Source organism: Trichogramma pretiosum, unplaced genomic scaffold (genome assembly GCF_000599845.2).
Source record: "Trichogramma pretiosum strain Unisexual culture from Peru unplaced genomic scaffold, Tpre_2.0 scaffold3, whole genome shotgun sequence".
In the NCBI taxonomy this organism is placed as follows: domain Eukaryota; kingdom Metazoa; phylum Arthropoda; class Insecta; order Hymenoptera; family Trichogrammatidae; genus Trichogramma; species Trichogramma pretiosum.
The window spans coordinates 5,536,030-5,556,780 of NW_019641698.1; positions in this window are offsets into that span (position 1 = coordinate 5,536,030).

Consider the following 20,751-nt stretch of genomic DNA (forward strand, 5'->3'; position numbering starts at 1 on the left):
CTTTCGAGTAATTTATGTTCTGTAAGTAATTAGTTTCAATAAATTACGAAAGTTTACGATCAAAACAGCTTGCTGATTCCTGGAAAATAATCTAAATGTATGAGACAAAAATAACGAAAGTTTCATTGCTAATCGTTACATTTGAGACGAGCATTGTCATCTTGTACGACTTTGGCTTAACAAATGCACATTATATAGCCCTTCAAAAACACTCGTCTCTGCGTTGCTCAAAACTCGAAGAAATACGAACGGTGTAACCCCGAATAGTTTTTGAGCACACGGAAACACAATACGTTTACGTGCTGTATATAAATGCACGCGTCTTCGTCGCATATCACTTTCGCTAAATGACCTCGCGCGTCGCGGCTTTGAATTCTGCAGTCGCGCAAAGCTAAACAAGACACATTTCTCTTTCCGAGAGATCGCGCGCGCACATTAACAAGGTCAAAGGGCAGTGCGAGGCGAAAGAGAGGGAGAGAGAGAGAGAGAGAGAGAGAGAGAAAGACGCAGCAAATAAAAGCGGAAACAGATGTGACCACAAGCGAGAAAAATGACCGAGCTCATGCATAAATACGTACGTGTGAGTGTGTGGGAGGAGGTTACCGAAGCTGATCCCTTGTAGCCGCTGTTGCGGCTGCGGCTGTACTCGAGGCTTTGAGTGATTTATATGGACACACCGAACGACTCTCCATCTACTTGACCTATTCGCCTCGTTAGAAAGGATAATGTATTCATGAGCGCGCCCGCTGCTGCTGCCGTCGTCGCCGCCGCAGCTATGGATGCAGATATGCTAACGGCCTCGCATTTGCGGTCTTTCGCCGTAATGTGCTGGTGGCTTGTATGTGTGCATGTAAATGATCTCCGCACACCATGACTTTATACTCGCGCGCGGCAGTACATAAATATTACGACTTTTTCGATGATTGGTTTTTGCTCGCTTTCGTTTCTTTTCATTCTCTCGCTTGCTGCCCATGAATTTTGCATCGCACCGTAACGCGAGCCAGAGAAATTGCTATTTAATAGACTCGTGCTGTTTTTTGACTTATAATAAATTTACCAAGAGATGCCTATAGACATTGGCTATTCAGCGGCTCGGACTAGTTTGTTATACTCTCACAAAGGAGTTGAGAGCTTGGCTTGGTTATAGCATGATGAATCGTTTCGAGCGTTCGGAAGATATTTAACGTTTGCACGAATTCATTGGTGCGAAGGTCGTTAATTTTGATGGCCAATATATAGCTCGGACATCCCTACACAGACGAATTTGAAAAAAAATATACAAGTGGACGTGCCCTGGCCCAGTTGCTGCGCGAGAATATGGCATTTTTGATCAATACGTTATGTATGAATTATAAATGGGAGTAGGGACAATTGTTAGTGACACTGTCGATACTGACTATTTTTTTTCATACCGATATATATACGTTGAAATAATCAACGCTAAATTGTCCGAGTCAAAGTTCTATTTGTGCACATTGAGTTTTAAGCAAGATTTATTTGCGTTCGATGAAATATTTTCAGCAAGATTTTTGACGCGTGAATCGATTAATCAATACGTCAATTCAAGCCCCGATTCAACTTCGATGTATAAAACGTGCGCGCAATTAATGTTTTTATATATATCAACGTTTCAATGTATTTCTGGCAGCTAGTTAGAGCTCTTGTCATTGCGTTTAATACATACCGAAACATCTGTCAGGTTTATTTTCATTCAAATGGCTCGACATTATTCATGAACGAGAGGACATGGAAAATCGACCTTTGTCTTAGACCGCGAAACAATTTGTTTTCCGCAAAAACGATCCATAAGCTACGACCTCGTCCAAAGGTGTCCCATCACTCTATGGGACATCTGAAATAGCATCATTGAATCACAATAAAATGGCCCGACTGCACGAGAAGGAGCGCGCATATACGTAGGAAAGAAAAACGTGAGTCAAAAATTTGCTTCCGGCGAGAAATGTTTAATGTCACGCTTGAACGGAGACGAGCAAAACCACGCTGTAATATACAGCCGCAGCCTGATGTCTAATCGTGAGCGATAAGCAATTGCTCTTGACCGAGCAGTGTATCGTAACAAGTGCCGCACGCATTCAGTATATAAGAACGTGGGAACCACTCGAAATGTGGCTTAAATGTCCGAAAGCTTATTTCGCGTTGAAATCCATCGATTCGCAATTAACAGTCGTCTAATTGACGGTGCGTGTATACGCGTAGTTCGAACGAACCCTTTTATTTCTTTCATCGGAGTGCATTTAAAAGACATAATTCACTCGGCCGGGTAGTTAGAGGTAGCGAAGCAGCAGCAGCAGCAGCAGCTTTCTATTACGATGTATAGTCAAGTAGCGCAGCGACAGCGGCACACACCAGCAGCTTTGTGTCTAATGCCAAGTCGTAAAGAATTTCGCACGGCTGACGCATAAAAGTGCCAATATGGATTTACCCGAGGAAAAATGAGCCTTGTCGGGGATCGTGAATTGTGGGGTACATGTAGTAGAGAAAAGGAAATCACTAGTCGTAAATTTACAACAATCCAAGGAAAAAGTAGAGAAGTTCGCTCTCTGTGTCTATATAGCGAGCAGCGAGGAAAAATAAGTTGGCTATATAAGCGCTAGCTGATACGTACGTGCGCAGATATAATCATGTATGTGCACTGCACACGTGCCCTGCTGGGGCGCATACGTACAAGAAAAGTGAAAAACTATCATCACGGCTTTCTGGCGCGCGATCCAGCTCTTGTTATATAAACTAAAAAACAAACGTCAAAGAGTCATGCCAAGAGTACGAAGAGATTAGTCCTCGCTCGCGAGCGCACCCAAGATGAGGGATGACTCGGCTTGCGCGTCACGCGCAGTCCTTTTCAATGTGCAGGTGCGCACCAGCCAGCCCGGGAAAAAAGTTGCCGCGACGTGATTCTTCGAGATTTCTTCCATTACGCTCCGCGATTGGAAAAAAATTTGCCTTTATCCGTGTAATAAGAATTTCATTCGAGCGAGATGCAGCTGCATCATATGTATAATAAGAGAATATTCGCGCGCTCTCGGAGTTTGAAGTCTCCTATCGCGTGTACAATATCGTATAATACAAATTGTTATCCGCGCCGAACTCATTGTATCGATCAGTCAGGGGGTTTTTTAATAAAATTTTACGACAGAGTGGATAGCCGCAATCTTTTGAGACGATTCCATTCAGCGTAGTCAGCCTGACGGAAAGAACGCGCACGGCACAAGCGTGTGCACGGTATTAAAGAGCTTGCCTCGCGCGCTCTACGAGGCGGCTATGAAAAGAGTCAGTCAGGATCTTCAAAAGCCCGCAAATCGTTTGCGCGCGTGCTTCTTTCTTTCGCCATGTACACGCGTTTTCATCGCCCTTTACGAGTCCATCGATATTTGTACATATAGCAATTTAGACTTCACCTTCGGTCGTGTGGATTATGTATCACAACCCTCGCCCCGTTGCTGCTGATCGAATCGACCGCGTCGAGCTCTTTCTCTCCTTCTCTCTCTCTCTCTCTCTGGGTACGTAGCCACACACATCTCACGCTTGCTCCTCTTTAAGGCTATTTTTCTGCTGCTTTCTGCCCTTGTGGCGCTTTTGTTTTGCAGGTCTTGCACGCTCAATATTGCAAGGTTCCGGATGCATCAGGTGTTTTGTTGCATCTTTGACCCTGCAATTAGAATTATTATCATTTCTCCATCGAGTTCGACTTTGAAGGTTAGTTTTCTGAATCACTGAAAATCTGAGGAAGTCTTAAACGCGCAGTCGCAAGATTTCTACAAGTGTCCAGTGCCTCTTAAGTGTCGTGTTTACGTTTCGTGTCGTCTTCTGCTGGTGTTTGGAATCTAAGCCTATCACTCTTTCATCATGTCTCAGTCGGACACGTCGTGCCCTGCAACTTTTCAAGGCGAAACCGAGCACATTATCAAATATGTCGATATGGCAAACCAAAAATTGGTCGATAAAATGTATGGAATTATGGATCGCCTTATGGATAAGGTTGAAAGCTTGTGTGCGTCGGTTAAAGATCTCGACCGTCGTGTTTCGGAACAGGAAGTCAAGTCATCTACTCTTTCTGAATCGCCAATAAAAAAGGATCTTGAAAATTTGAAAGTCGCCACGGCAGAGTGCTCTGAATTTATAGGCAAAATTCCTGGATTTATTGCACCTTGCTCACTGCAGACTGACCAGTGCGAAATGCTATTGTCTGGCGTGCCATCTGGCCTAGAGCTCTCCGACGACAAGGTCCTTGAAAAGACTTTTTCAACTATGGGTTTAAAACATCACGAGCGATTCATTACTGGGACTCGAAGCTGGAAACCAAGGAACCCACGCTCTGTCAAGGAACGCACTCGTGCCATCGTTTTCCAGTGCTCTTCATCGATTGTGCGCGATGGCCTTGTTGCTCAATCACATAGGCTGGCAAGAATAGGAAATAAGGATCTGTTTGATACTGGCGGTGAATCCCATCTTTCTCTGAGTCCTTTATGGCCCAAAAATGTATATCATCTGCTTCGTGAAGCCAAATCGCTATCTCGTCATCACCAGTATCCCAGCCCAATCGTCCGAAATTTGACTGTCTTCATGCGTATATCACCTCAGTCGGAGCTCATACCAATACTCACTAAAGAAGATCTAAATGCAGTGGCTTTGAAATCATGATTTTATTCACGTACCCAGCTGAGCTGAGCTGTCTTTTTCATGTATTTTTCTGCCTTCAATTATTCTCTAATATGTAATATTTCTCAATACTTGAAATTTGCTATCATTCGATCTCAAGCTTTCTATTGTTAATTTTGCTTGTAAATATTGTTACTGATCGATATGTAAATATTACCACCATTGCTCTGCAATTGACTGTATTATACTTTTGTATATTTGTTCTTATGGGCCACATGGGGTTCTACCCCACGGTCCGTTTCAAAATAAAACTCAAACTCAAACTCAAACTCACTCTCGAGTAGAATCGCTCGCGCGACGACCCGTCGAGCGTATATTTATCGATTAGACTTTGTGTGCGCTTATTGAATGCGGGCTTTAGCAACGTAACGTGCGACGTCCTACCGTCTTCTGAATCAAACCCAACTATGTCGTGCTCTATCGTCGGCCGAATCGAACTTACGGATAAGCTGCGTCGATACGAGGACGCGAGTTTTTCTTCGCTTGCGATACGCTTTGACTTTCATGACTTTTTAGGATTAGTCCTGAAATTCCTTAGTACATTCTCAATAGGTAAAGAAATATGCTATCTCGGAAATTTAACGATCAAAATTTACAATTAAGAGTAGATGTAATTTAAAACCAAGTGTTAAAAGTACTTGAAAAATCGAACGGATCCGATGTCAGTTTGAAAAAGTTTAAATCTATTTAAAAACTATTGTCCATGAAAACAGTAGTAAATGTGAAAATACGACTGAAGATATTACTTTTGCAGCTTACTTGCCATTACTCGTGCGGGTCATGAGTCTAAAGCTTATGTACAGGTGTAATGCAAGACTGGATGAGGACAATTTATCACAAGAAAGCATTATTATCACAAGAAAGCATTATTATCACGCAAAGTCAGAAAAAAGGTAAATAACAATTGAAGAAGAATCGCCTTTTTTCTGATCTCACATCTAGAGCTGAGGAACAAACGATTGTTATGTAGCATTACTTGCAGCTGGTCTTTGAAATGTATAGAACATTATATATACAGCTAGTCAAGTCAAACATATATACACACAAGAGAACGAGCAAAGCTTATTGATTCGATCTATAAATTTATCTTCTCGGCTCTCTGCGTGCGCCTGCCTTTGCCCGCAGTATTTATCAAGCATAAATAGTATACTTGATTTAGAGCCAGACATTCAGTACGACAAGAAAACCATTCGTTACGTGGTCGCTATATATAGGCGTAGATAACGTGTCAACTAAAATCGACACTCGAGTGTGTCCACGGCTAATGCAAAAGAGCGTTTTTTTTCATTTCAGAGTGCGCACGCGCCATTTTCCTCTTCAAATATTCTTCCAATCTACGCGTGCAAATTGAAAAAGTCGAGCCGCCGTAGCAGCAGCAGCAGGAGCAGCTGTCAAAAAATTATATTGGCGAAACGCAGGACGATTAAAAACTCGACGAGGCAAGTTCAATTACCACATCAATAACAATCGACGTTACGCTGCACACTTTTGAACCGTAAAAAAAAACTAACAACGACGACGACGTATCATATGCGGTAGTGCATATAACCACAGCCAAGCACCAAGTTCGGGGAGGGGTTCTCGCTACGGCTAGTTCGCCAAGGCAAACAAATGTTTTTCGCGCACTTCATGTACACTGCTCTATGTACGAGGGCAGTGCGTGTGAAAGGTAATACCCACAACGAAACGTGTTATTATTATACACGTGGACTTTTTGTGGGATGCGAAACGTTTTGACGTATACGTACACGGCGTGCATGCGATTTCATGACTAGCTGCGTGTGTTCGCGCGCGAGCCTCCCTTTCTCTCTCGTTTACTACCTACCTAGGTACACATATCGTATGCATTGTTGCGCAGCTAAGTAGAAATAGACATCGACGCGTAGCACACGCACAGAGATCGTATTAAGGTTTTTGCCGATTTCAAGACTCTCTCTCGCTCTTTCACCTGGCCTATGGGTTATTGATGCAAATCATCGTTCGGCTAATACGCACTGACTAGCCGAATAGGCAGCTCATTTTTTCTGTCGCGAGTGGTCTTGCGCATATTTTTGTATTACATACTCGTTTTCGCGAGGAAGAGGTGCTGAGAACCGACGAGGCATGTATCGAGGCATGTCGTTAAGCTTTTATGTGTCGTACGCATCCGAGAAAGATTTCTATAGCCCCGCGCGAGCCATTGCCCTAATGGGATTTCGGATGAGTTCGAATAGACTGTTCAAAGAAAATTTGCGGCCTGCGAAGTGCGAGACTTTTGAATCATTTACAAGGTGCCTTTTATGGCATTGTGAGCTTCATATGCAAACGTGTCATCAGATCAAAGGCAGCTTTCTAGTTTCGGCTTTTTTCAAGTAAAACAAAGAAAAATTTGGTCGAAACACGTTTCAACTCCAGCTTGAGATTGATTCTCATACGAACTGAAAAAAACAATTACCGATATGTTATGGAAAATGTATTATTTTTCCGATTAGACGTCAGTCCTGCCCCCGTCAATCAATTCCACGTAGCGAAAATATAATAACGTCATACGTCCGACTCGATATTATCAGTTAACATCCTTTCATTTATATCACAATATAGCCCTGGGCAATACAGCCAATGCTATCTCTATTTGCGCTCCGTTTAAATATAGAGCTTGCCTCTTGCCGTGCGCGCGGCACACACATACACACACACAAGTATAAATATGCAATCAATAATATTGAAGCTTACACAAAACGACCTACGAGCATAAATGCCTCGGAGCGAAGTCGAATAATGAATGCATCGGCCTGTAGCGTGCACATTTCCGCTCGGGAAAATGTGTAAGGAGCGAGCAAAACTGGGCACACATATAGCATCTACTGTGCAGCGTATGTATGTATGCAAATATAAACGCGTAGCCATGAGTGTAACGTATATATTACACGCGACCGATGACCAAAAGTAGCCTGATTCTATTATTATAAATTAGGTTCGGAACAAAGCTTCAACAAGGGTCCTCGTACACTCGAAGGTAACTCTCACGCGCCGCGCACCCAACAACGGGCAATCTCGTTTCTAGACGATAAATCCTCGCCAGGGCTGTTCCGCACGGGCAAAACCGCATACACACACAAACACACAGACGCAACCACTGCGCGGGGCAAGCACAGGAGTGGTTTGTCGCCTTCGCGCTTATTCAGGATTTCTCCGGCTGCAATATTATGCAGATTGCCAGAGCGAGGGCAACGCATTCAGGAAAGAAGAAAAAAAGGATTCAGTGTCATAACCTTCGACAACACTCGCCATTCGTCCGAAGCTATTAGAAGAAAAGAAGTGCGAAATGTCTTTTTGTTCTCTTGTCCAAATATCGTGTGCGCCAGACGTTTATGTATACAGTGTATACACTATACGAGGGGCGCATACGCGCAGGACTCTCCGCACAAACATAACCGAGAAGCCGTGAATAGGTTTGCTAATTTTTTGTCTTCTTCTTTCTTTCTTTTTTTTTATCTTATTGTTAATCTTCTTTTCTATTCATTCGCAAGATACACCAAAGAGGAGCAAGTGTGTATTACCGTATTATGGCGTGTGGACAAACGGTTTACAGGTTAACAAAAAAGCCTACAGTCGAGAGTTACCCGTAGACACGCACTACTATACTACTACTACTACTACTACTACTACTATAAGGGGCGCCCCTTCTTCGAGAGAGCAGAGAGCGAGCACAATTGAAGTCTCTTTTTATCGCGCTCGGCGCTATCTCGGTGTACATTACACTTTCTCAAATAATTTATTTTACCGTCGACAATTTGAATAGAATAGATATGGATTTTGAGACTTCGCAGCTGTTGCCGGCCGCAGAAGCGAGGAGAGATAGCATAGTCGACGCTGTCAAAGCACACTCAGGGCACAATCGTATCTTTCGAGTCAAGCACTCGAGGACGACGTCGCTGAAAGAAAGTTGATGGGTTTCCTACGTATCTGTATGCGCGCGTATACATAAGAAATGACGTAAAAACGAAAGCTGCATTTTAACGAGCAAGTGCGCACGCGTATTATATGCTGCATACATACTGTAGCAGGGCTAAATTAGCTTTATTTGCGACGTGCGCGTTTTTACAAATTTCGTCATTTTTGATGAGCTCGGGTAAGCGCGAATCCGAAAACTCGCTCGCTCGATGCATGCATACAAGAAATTGTATCGCGGGCAAATATATACAGAACCGGTCAAGTGCTCTCTGGCGCGCATGCACAGAAGCGCGCGCAAATCCAGTTTACAATGCTCTCTTCGCAATATACACGCACACCCGGGTCAAAAAAACAAACGCTCTGAACGATTATATATTGTGCACAAAATCGTGCAGGCGAATCGTCTTTCGGAGACAAAAACGTCCCGGGACGGGACAGAGGTGTACATTTTTCCGCGCACGCATTCGTATAATGACAAAACCGGGTCACCTGGTTGATGTTGTTCGTGCGGGGCATCACGAAATATATACAAACTGCCAAACGTGTCTCGCCGATCTTTAGAAATATGTATGAAAAAATTTAAAATTGAAATTATCCCTTTGCGTAAAAAAAGGTGCGAAAGAAAGAGGCGACGGCGTTACCTTCTTGGTACATACAAGTTTACCCGTAGGTTACGAAGAGAAGGGTATCCTCGAAAATTGTCGAACGCGCATAATTTGCAAATATCGGTGGCTAAGCTGCGAGAGAGCGTTATGGTGGGTAAGCACACATTCGATGGGCGCACGGGTCGAGTCTAATTTATACGTTAGACGAGACTGCAATAACGGTCGTTTGCATCTGGCTCGAAACCATATACTCATCATTTAAGTACTTTTCGTGGAACAATTAATTTTTTGCCGTGAATAATCAAAGTCTATTATCTTATAAAGAAATGAATACTCACACGCGTGGTAATTTCAACTCTACATCTTTGTCGATAAGCAACTTTCTTGAGGTACTTGTCAAGATATCAAGTGGATTTGAATTTTCGTCCCGTATCGAAATTAAGCTCCGAGGATAGTTATGAACAGTTTTACTAACACATTCACACTGGTAAAATTTTGGCCTGTCGGAGGCTCGGGTTTGTAATTACGCCATTTTAGGGTTATCGTCAACTTGCACAGTTCTACTTCGATACTGATCAACTGTGCCTGACACTGCACACTAGGGTGTCCGTTATTTCCCGACTTTTTTGTATTGCTTCTCCCCCCACCTAGATGTCTTCTATTTGATAAGACAATGAGAAAGCCGGGTTATAGAGTTCGAAAAAATGATTTTAAGGTGGCCCCCAAGCGGCTTGAAGCTTACATGTATTTTAAATGGGAAAAACTTAAAAATTTGATTCTCAGCGATAAAAATGATGAAAAAATTTGAAAAAATTCAGCAACCCATGTATTTTATGTATTTTTTGACGAGGAATCGATTGGTGACCTTGAATTTGACCTTGACCATAACCTCAAAGCTACAGAGAACCAAAAATCGTTTTTTTCACAGTGACCCCTATTTTTTATTGCAGATTCGAAAAGAGCGAAAAATTTCATGTCTGATTATGTCTTTCGATTTTTTTTTCAAGGGTATTCAAAAGGCGCTGCAGATATAGATAAAGCCCTAACTAGTAAAAACTCGAAAATTGCACGCTAAAATTAGGGTTTTATTTGTATCTGTAGCATCTTTATAATGCCCTTGAAAAAAAATCAAAAGACATAATTTGACTTGAAATTTTCCGCTCTTTTCGAATCTGCAATAAAAAGTGGGGGTTACCGCAAAAAAAACGATTTTTCCCAATATTTTGTTCGCTGTAGCTTTGAGGTTATGTTCAAGGTCAAATTCAAGGTCACCAATCGATTCCTCGTCAAAAAATACATAAAATACATGGGTTGCTGAATTTTTTCCAATTTTTTCATCATTTTTATCGCTGAGAATCAAATTTTTAAGTTTTTCCCATTTAAAATACATGTAAGCTTCAAGCCGCTTGGGGGCCACCTTAAAATCATTTTTTCGAACTCTATTACCCGGCTTTCTCATTGTCTTATCAAATAGAAGACATCTAGGTGGGGGGAGAAGCAATACAAAAAAGTCGGGAAATAACGGACACCCTACTGCACACATACATACCCACGCGTGTAAACAAAAGACGACAAACAAGTGACGATTAGACGAGCAGCTCATGCCATAAACGCACATTAAAGTATTCACCCTCCAACGCGCCTGCATTTGTGATGTTTAAGTTTCGAATACAACGCGAATGTCGAATGCTGGCCAAGTTGGAATTGGACATCACAATGTCAAGATGTTCGTCCAAAATGCAGAAAAACATTGTCGGTAGAGGACAGCTTTAGACACATCCGCCTTCTCTCGGTTAAAATGATAGGCACAACAGTTCACAAGACTATGCCTTTCTGCCCTTCAGGACGGACATATTGCTGCACCATGTTGGCTGCCCGCGCGCGCGTATATTAGTGTGTGCGTCACAGCTAACAGTGGCCTGCTCGTACGCTTTTGTTTTCGGATGCGTGGCAGTGAAGCAATTTATCAGTGCGTGTCATCGTAAAAATAAAAAAATATCGAATTAACCTGACATTCGCAAAGTGAAAAGTTCGCTGTTTATATACGGCAAAGAGCTTACAGCTTACACGCGTTGAAAAAACAGTTCACGCACACGCGTGACAGTTAAAAAAATCACGTTACTAAATCAATTTCTTGAAATAACTGAATCCTCCGCACATAGCGCGGCAATCATCCATACAACGTCGAACTCGGATGAGAATTTCCTCCTTCAATTTGTCGAACTCGTGCGTGCACGTGCCGACGCATACATGATAGGCGTGTGTATAGTGTATACCTACCGAGCGTATGCAACGTGCGTAAAACCGACGAAAAAACGTCTCTCCGTGTTCTCTCTTTCTCTCTTTTTCTCGTTCTCTTTGTGATGTGCCTAAGAGCGGTATCGGAACCCTCCGCACTCCTGCCACCGCCGCTTATACACGATCGTCGGGTTGAAAAAGCCCACATTCGGCACGCCGGGTGTACTCGAAAGATCAAAAACATCAACGGGTACCTTAATTATTCGATCTAATATTGCCAGGAGGCAAAAGTGCTTGGGCAAATTTGAAGGATGCGCGCGTGTGTGTGGGTACGTGTGGATGGCTACAGAGCAGTACGTTATACGCCCACGCACGTATGTACAAAAGCGCCCGAAGCACCCGCTCGCCTAATCACGCTTGACGAATCAAAGAGGGGCTTTAACGCGATGTGATTCGCGCGCGCGCCCGTCGAGAAGAACTCGCCACCACCCCCTTAATACGAAATATTTTCATTTCGCCGCGGGCTTTGATACAGAGCAAATCCACTTATACTGGCAAATTTTCCACTAGAGCAGAGCCGCGAATGTTGCTACTTTAATGAGGATATGCCCCAAGCCACGATACGTTCGGTTCAGGTGGCACACGTCGAGTGGCCAGAAAAGCCGCCGGAGAGCTTGGCAGTGCGTATCGTTAATTTCTTTCACCACTCGATTTCGGCTTCTATTCTAATTACACGCCTCTATTTGACTTTGCTCCTAAATAGAAGTCTTGAATGTTTAGTCAAGTTTACAATCTCAATCTCGGTCAAACGAATGGCTGAGTCAAGCTGTTTTAACTCAGAGAGCCAGTGAATTCATCAATGGCAGCTTCAAAGTTTCACAAAATTACTTCAGTTAAATATTCTACATTTTTGCTTTGATTTTGAAAGTAAACGTAACAGCACATTGACAAAAGTGAAAGGCTTGTAATCATGGTTAGCCATTACAGGTAAAAACAAGCAATGTTGCTAAAAGCATTAATTCGTTTAGTCCACGTGAAAACGACTTTGATTTGCGTCCAGAGTACGTTTACCGTGACAAATTTGCTCGGTACAAGGACAATGACACTTAGGACGACGACACTCTACTTGAATCGTCAAGCCAGCATATAGAAGGAAGCAGCGGGTCGAATTACTTGGGCACTTCTGGCCAACCGCCAGTTTGGCTCTTATACTTCTTTTGCTAGTAATTCGCTAATGATCATTGGCCCTTTGTGGTATGTCTACGCGTGCATAATATGTGAGCCGCAACGCACGTACAGCGCATCATAGCGGTTGAGTGCCAGGGACAAACTGCTCCAAATGTCTCTCCACGTTTCGTAGCAAAAAGACGCTTTCGTATGGATTAAGTTATACAATATTAGCGCATGAATAAACGTCGACGATGATAATAACATTATGCGCACGAATGCGAGAGATACTCCAGTGCGCTTGTGAGAGCGAAAAAATTCGGTGAGTCAGAGTTTCGGCGAGCCGTATGAAACCTGTGCGGAGCACGCTGAAAAATCTACTTCTCTCCCTTGGTGTCGTGCATATATATAGATACGTATGGTTTCCGATTAGCCGGGTCCATTAACGTGTGCGGAGCGCGGCGGCAACTGTATGCATGCATACATGCATTATAGTTGCAAACGAACTTGAGCGAGCAAGCCCAACTGATAAAGCAATAAGTACGAGTCATGCTCGCTTTCATAAACTAGCCTGCGCGCACACACACTCACACATATGCGCTTTCATACACTTCTGAACGTTGGGTAAATCCACGTATGTATGTAGGAATAAGGTCGGGCGGGCCTCCTACTGTTTCTCGAGCCTATATACAAGCTGCGAGCTTTTATACATCGAGTGCACGCTGCTGGACGTTAATTACGTCGGAAAAAGATTAATGAGGAAGCGCCATTCGTGCCGCCCGTGTGTATGTACGAGTGTGTGTGCGATCGTAATCGCGAAAAGACTTAAGCTGCGCGCGAAAAGGATGATGGCCCGCCACCGCGTGCAGTTGCTGCTGCTGCAAGCCTCATGCTGAGTCAGAGTTCGCGACATAAATAATGACCCCTGCTTCCCGAATGCTGCGGCTGCCACGCTGCTATAATGCTAAAATATGTACTCGATTATACTCGACGTGAAGAGAAGCAAAAAAGGTTTTAGCATATGAGAACTTTCAGCGGGTACATAATATAATCTTGTGCGTTATATATTGTATGTATGTTTGACTGCGAAAGAGAGAGATAGAGAGAGAAAGAGAAAAAGAGCTATGATCTTAATCATAGCGCCTTTATTTGTTCCACCAAAGAGCTTTCGCGAGGTGCGAAATTTCATAGCCTGCGATCTTCAAGGCCACGTAAAAATTGAGTGCGCCAGCTTTAGCGCATTATTTACGATAATGCGCGCATCGTTGAGCTTGGGGTTCCTTTATGCGAAATAACTGAACTGCGACGTGCTAAGCCAAAACCCGCCGATAATTAGCTCCGAAATTGAGATGTTTATGAACTTTGAAGATTGAAGAGCTTAACAAAAAAACACACGATCATCTAAAACCATATTAATTAGAATTATTCAACATTTTTATTATTACTTAGAACCAGGTGTAGTTTTTTTATCTACGTGTATGAATTTATGGAAAATATATTTTTCAAGTTTTTTTTCGAATTTTGTATCATGCTAGGTTTTTTCCTAGTACACTTTGCGAGATTATTTTTAATTTTTTTTGTTTTTCCTTATTAAGAAATTTACAATGAAGAATATCCTCAAAGGTCATATGATTGCAAAACATAGTTCACGTTGATTTTGTGCATCATTCACACATTATAATTTGATGAACGTAAAAAATTTAATATATACATGTTTAGAGGATTAATTCAAAGATCTTTATTGATATAATAATAACACAAGATTCTCCAGTATTTTCTTAACAAGTAAAAACATTATTTAAGTCTAAAAACTCATCAAAGTGACATGGTAAAGGAAACACACCAAAGAGACACCAAAAAATCACTTCGATCAAAAGGATTAGGAATAAAATTAAGGAGCTACCGAAGTGGGCTAAAATAAAAGTGTGCAAACACGTTTTCTGAGTTTTTTACTTAATAAAATCGAAAAACATATGGCAAAATAATTATTTTAGCCTGACTTTAGTATCTCCTTAAAAAAATATTCGTCATACAGTTTTATTTTGCAGAGAAAACATTGATATCTGCTTTGCACGCAAAAGCGAGCTCGCGTGCATTATCATCCATCAAAGACTCGTACGCGGCGCATGCACGAGTATGTACAACAACCACAGCCAGGGGCAGAAAGAAAGCAAAAAAGAAAAAAAATGAGACAACATCCTCAACAATGATTCATATCATCAATCAATGCCATTAATTATTTCACTTGAAGTTGGGCGAACACACAACATACATACCCATACTCAGCCCCGTGGCATACGCGCAGAAACAGACACTCGAGTTACATTGTGTTTCATCATATACAAAGTCAGCGCGACGGGGTGAAAACGTTATGTACGTCCGCCGCGCGCGTCGACGAGCGGATAAGTGCGCGACTGATGGCTATGCGCTCGCGTATGTGAGTTTGTGTATGTACAAGCTCTCGTATATTTGTGGGTGTTTGCGAGATGACGAGTCAAAGCTACAAAGATCAAAGGCAGAAGTAAAAAAACAGCAGCAGCAACAACAATAACGCAGGGCCATACTCTCGAAGCAACGTGTGATGCGGTGCCGGCGTCGAGCGGCATCGACTCGATTTTTCACGCAAACGCCGCTCATTTATTCGTGAATAGGGTTTTTGTTTCAATGATGTGCTGAGCGTAATCCATTAAATGACTTTTGCAATATATAAGCGCGTTAACGAGTTTTGTAATTGGAAAATCGCTGGAGCAAGTCATATATGCGTAAAAGAGACGCCATTACAACACATATGAAGCGTGTGAAAAAAGAACAATCGCGTCGCGTACTTACACGCTCGGAAAAGGTGACGAGGGGAAGAAGCTGATCGGTCGAACGAAAATATTTTTTCAATTACACGACGAATATAACGCTCATAGGCTCCTTTACGCCAGCTTTGCCTATCGTGTCTTAGTACACGACTTATATTATACGCGCGTGAGCATAAATATGTTTCACGTACATCAGAGAGAGAGAGAGAGAGAGAAGGAGAGAAGTGTGATTAATGTTACAACATGCAGCGTGAACGAAGCGTATACATATCTAACATATAATATGCACAATGGAGCCGTTTGTTAGAAAGAGAATCATCGAAGCCCGGTCGTCATCGTCATCGCGGTGCTGGTGGTGTTTGTTGCCCGCTCTCGAGTCTTGTGACTTATTATGTGGTCGCGAGCGCGATATACACAACCCTAATACACGAAAGCGTTTTATGCCTATAGGCATGTAAAAGCACACGCCATGTACGAGCAGAACACGAGATGATTAATCGGCCGCTCGATGACGAGTTGATATACATCTCGCGCGCGTATGTCTGCACGAGTGCAGCTTACACATATATACCTATAATATAAATTGCTTGTGTGCAAAAGGCAGCAGCTTCCATCGCCACCGCGCGCCGGACGTTGCCCACCTCGAAGCGACGCGACGACGATTCTCGAGACTCGAGAGCGCAATGACGAGTGCGATTCTCTCGATTCGACTCGCGCGCTATATACCTCCTTTATCCTTTGGCCAAATCTGCAACTCCTTCTTCGTCGACGCGTGTTCCACGGCTATTTATATCCGTCGACTACACGTTATTTGTCGTTTCTCGATGTTCGCGAGTGTATATATCTATACGTTTACCTCGTGTAACGAATGTGTATATTACGTTCGTTTGTGCGTTTTGTTACTGTATACATACGCACACAAGCCCAGAGTAGATTCGAAAGATTTATATCTTGCACTCGCGCGATCGCTCGATGCGGATGTTGGTTTTTCATTGTGTTATGACTTTGATCATTAATCTTTTTCGATGTATAGCGCATATAATAGCAGTAGGACCCTTTGCCGGCGAGCCGATCGGCGTACGTCGACGTTGATGGAAAAATTGTCAATACCAGTGCCCAGTGTGTAAGCTTGTGGATTTCAATTTGAGACTTGTTATTGAACACGATCCCGGCAACCCTGTACGAAACGAAACTATTTATTTTCTTAAATTCTAAGCCTGTGTATACGTTTTTGCTTGCGTGAAATAGCTCCGCGTCTCTACATATACACAAGCAACGCGCGACACACTCTTATTAGAGCACCCCTAATGTCTTTTAGCTCGAACTTTGATTTATATTCCACGCTCTCTCGCGTACGTGCCACATAAATTAATAGAGCTTCCGAGATAGCATATTTATATATGCGTTAAATTCGTTACGGAATTATATTCGTTGCTGGACTTTCATCAATTTAACCTGATAAAAGTGACTATACGGCAAAGGGTCAAGTGATTCGGTGAATCATCGAGCAAGTTCCGTATACTAGAGTAAAGCGTGTAGTACATCTGCTGAGCCTTCCGAGATATTTATACCATCTTGATTTCTGGACTGAATAGCTTTACAGCTTCATTCGTGCGATAATTGCGCTTTCTCCTCCCCCGATGTAAGCGCTGGTATTGATTATTTTGCTATACGTGCCGGCTTCTTCGCCAGATCTCGTCGAGACGAACGATGAAGCTATTTTTTCACGAGTAGTCCTAGATAAATGCGATAAATTCATGGAAAAGTGTAATTTGCTTCTGCTTAGAAATATTAGACGTGCGTGAACGCTAAACGGACTGTTACATTGTTCGACATATTCATAAGCAATCGGCCAATCATACCTGAACACACGAGCGATTTTGGCTGATCCGAGACACTTTGGAGAAAAATCTCTTTCACCCTATGAAAAAAAGGGCCCACTTATTTATACACTGACTTACGATACACACATGTCGGTGGTCGATGCGGATACGCGCGCGAATTACCGACGTAATGTGCACGTGCACAAGCCCCAGCTGGGCGATGCACACACACAGATCTCCGACGAGCTCTCGACCGAGCCACGGCCACGTATACATGTATATATGATTTATGTTGGCGGCCACACTCACTAATTTTATAATCCGGACATAATGAAGGCCATTATCGTAATACTTGTCTTCGGAAACAAGATGATCCCGTCGGCACTGCTGCTGCTGAACACACGTATATTGCACGCGCATTATATATAAACCGTGCGGGATGATGATGCTTTACGAATTATATGCGAGAGAGCTCGTCGCGTAAAAAAGGGAAAAAAGAGTAAAGGATATAAAAAAAGGAGCAGGTAAAAATAAGTTACTCGTGCTGGTAGGCGAGAGAGAGAGAGAGAGAGAGAGAGAGAGAGAGAGAGGGAGGGAGAGAAAAGGACGAAGACAGCAGCGCGCGGAATTATTCGCGATAATGTTTAACCACAAGCGCACATACGTATATGAGCACGAGGGGGAAAAAGAAGGCGAGCGTGATTGCACGTTTACGCGATTCCTGTTATTTTCAATCATTACCGCCTTTCTGCTCCCTCGCCGCAGACGCACACATACACGGACTCAAATCGCATGTGCTCCTCTCTCACTCGCAGCGCTATAATATGTAATGCATAATGTTTGTAATTGGCTACTCGCTCGCGCGCTCGGGATGCGAAATAACTACTTTTAGATGAACCGCAGGCGCAACGAGCACTATTCCAACCTCGAGTCCCAGGGCATTACACGACTATATCTCGGACGCGTATTATACACATCATCGTGCACCGCTCGAGCTGATGCCATGTATTGCAATTGTGCGAGGCAGCTATTCAACGAATATTTTCCCGGCTCGCGGATCGCTAAACTTCTCTTTTTCCTCTATACTTGCTGAATGCAACTGTCAAAATGCAGACATTATTTCGCCATTTGATACGTGACTGACGAACAATGCGACAAGTGTACGAGAAGCCGCCTACGCGTATAGACTCGGCTTATTAGCCCGTTAATTGCTTGTTATTCGAGTTCGGATACAGCCTGCAGGTGCACACTGCGCTCGTATCCCGGCCCTCTCCATCTTCCTCTTCCTTTAAACGAATTGATCGTACACGCAAATCCATGCACGACTGTCACGATCCGAATTTACCGCTGAAATATATAACAGCTCGTCGCGAGCTGCTGCAGCTATAACGTGGCCGATTGTAGGCCTCGTGCAGCCGTGAAATTTGACTCGCTTATCTAGATAAATCTGCAGAGCTGTCAGCGTCGCGTCATTCGATATACCAACTTGCTCGTCCCGCTTATTAGTCTATCGTATGCATTGGCAGGTCCCACAAAAAACGAAGTGTTTTTCTACGTATTTTGACCCGCTGAATCCGAATTTTCTACTCTCACCTCGCTCAAATGGTCGAGTAATTTGTTATAAACAAATTAATTGTTTATACGACTATAACTCCTAAACTATTGAAATATAACTAACGAAATATAACTTGTACGGTAGGGAGACAAAATCTCCAAAACAAAAGTTCCAATGCCAAAATATCCAAAACCCAAAATTCGAAAAAAAGTCCAAAGGTACAAAAGATGCGATTAAACGATTAGTGCAGGAGTATACGACAATCACATAGATGATGTATGGAATAATCTGGATTCGCGAACGATAAACAAAAGCGAATCGATGTTTGTTAAAACAAAAGAAGTGTTTTTCAAATCGCAACTGTATCATGCTGACTTAAGGCGCGAACTTTAAAATCGTTCGAATATATAAATGAAATTATTATATGTAAAACTTGGAATTACACTTACCTAATTTACTTTAAATATTAACTTTGAATTCACTGCATTAGAGTATTAAAAGTAGTTTTTTTGCCAAATTCATTTTTACATTCACGCTTGATTATAGCGCATGCGTAAATTATGCGGTTCACTCTCGGTTACCGAGTGGATGAAATGATTTTTTAAAATGCAATAACTCTAGTTTTGATAAAGATATTTGAAAAAATGAGTATTATTTAAAAACTAAAACAAATTTACAATTTACTTATACATAATTATGAGCGATTTTCTTTTTGACAAGAGCTCGATGTCGACTTATAAACAAATAGCAAGCTGGAAAAATGATAAAACTTGATACTTTTAATAATGCTAGCTTCGTTGTAATTGTTTAATCCATATTTTTATTTGCATAAAATTAAAGTACAGATCAATACCTTTAAAATGAGTACCCTCCAGTTGGAAAATATTGGTTATTGGTCGAGCTATGGGCGCGACACTGCGAGCGTTGCGCACCGACCTTATCCGGTATCGTTATTTTTTACTATTTTAACAATATCTCCGGTTCTATTGGTCATATCAAGACGAATAAAAAGGAAATTTTTGTTTTTTTTGTGTACAATAAAATGAAAAAAATTGTTTTGGTAAAAACTCAATAGTTCAGGAGCTATAGCCGTATAAACAAATAATTTGTTTATAACAAATTACTCGACCATTTGAGCGAAGTGACAGTAGAAAATTCGGATTCAGCGGGTCAAAATACGTGGAAAAACACTTCGTTTTTTGTGGGACCTGCCAATGCACACGAAACTCTCTCAGCACCTCGACTATATTGGCGTGAATTTTTTCCAAATTTTTCGCAGTTGCACAGGAAATAACATTTAGTACCCCTTCGACCCCTATCTAAATCTGCCTATAAGCTCTCCCACATAGGCGATGACATTTTTACACGGTAGATAGAGGCAAGCGAGATACAGAGAGACGACTACTGTTGCAACTTTGACGGATGCTAGCGATCGTTACAAAGCTTCGCTCTGCCGCTGCACCAGATTTCTCTCTCCCTTGTGCTCTCTGTGCTGTCTTTCTGCGCATACACGTCGATGCGATGACGATGATTGTGAACTGCGCTCGCTCTCGCGAATAAATCAGTCACTGCCGTTTTATTCCACTCGAATGTGTATCGAGGTCAGTATTTTTAGTCTGAGGCAACGTATTATGTGTACATATATTATATTATAACTCGCGACGTATAGCAGGCTTATTGCATTATTTCATCGATCGCGCGCCGGCTCGCTCGAGCTCTCTTTTGCCTCGGCGACGACGATGATTAAGGAGCTCTCTTTCTCGAGCCTCGATGCTCTTTAAACACTTGCTGCGTCGCTTATTATGTGAAGCGCGATCACGAAAATAAGTCAACTTTTGCGGTCAGCCTTTGAGGGGAGAAAAAAAATTGATTTTTAATACGTGTAATTCGCGCGTGCAGAATCGAAAGCTGCCTTTGCCGCGTATTGCAAGTAAGTACACACGATA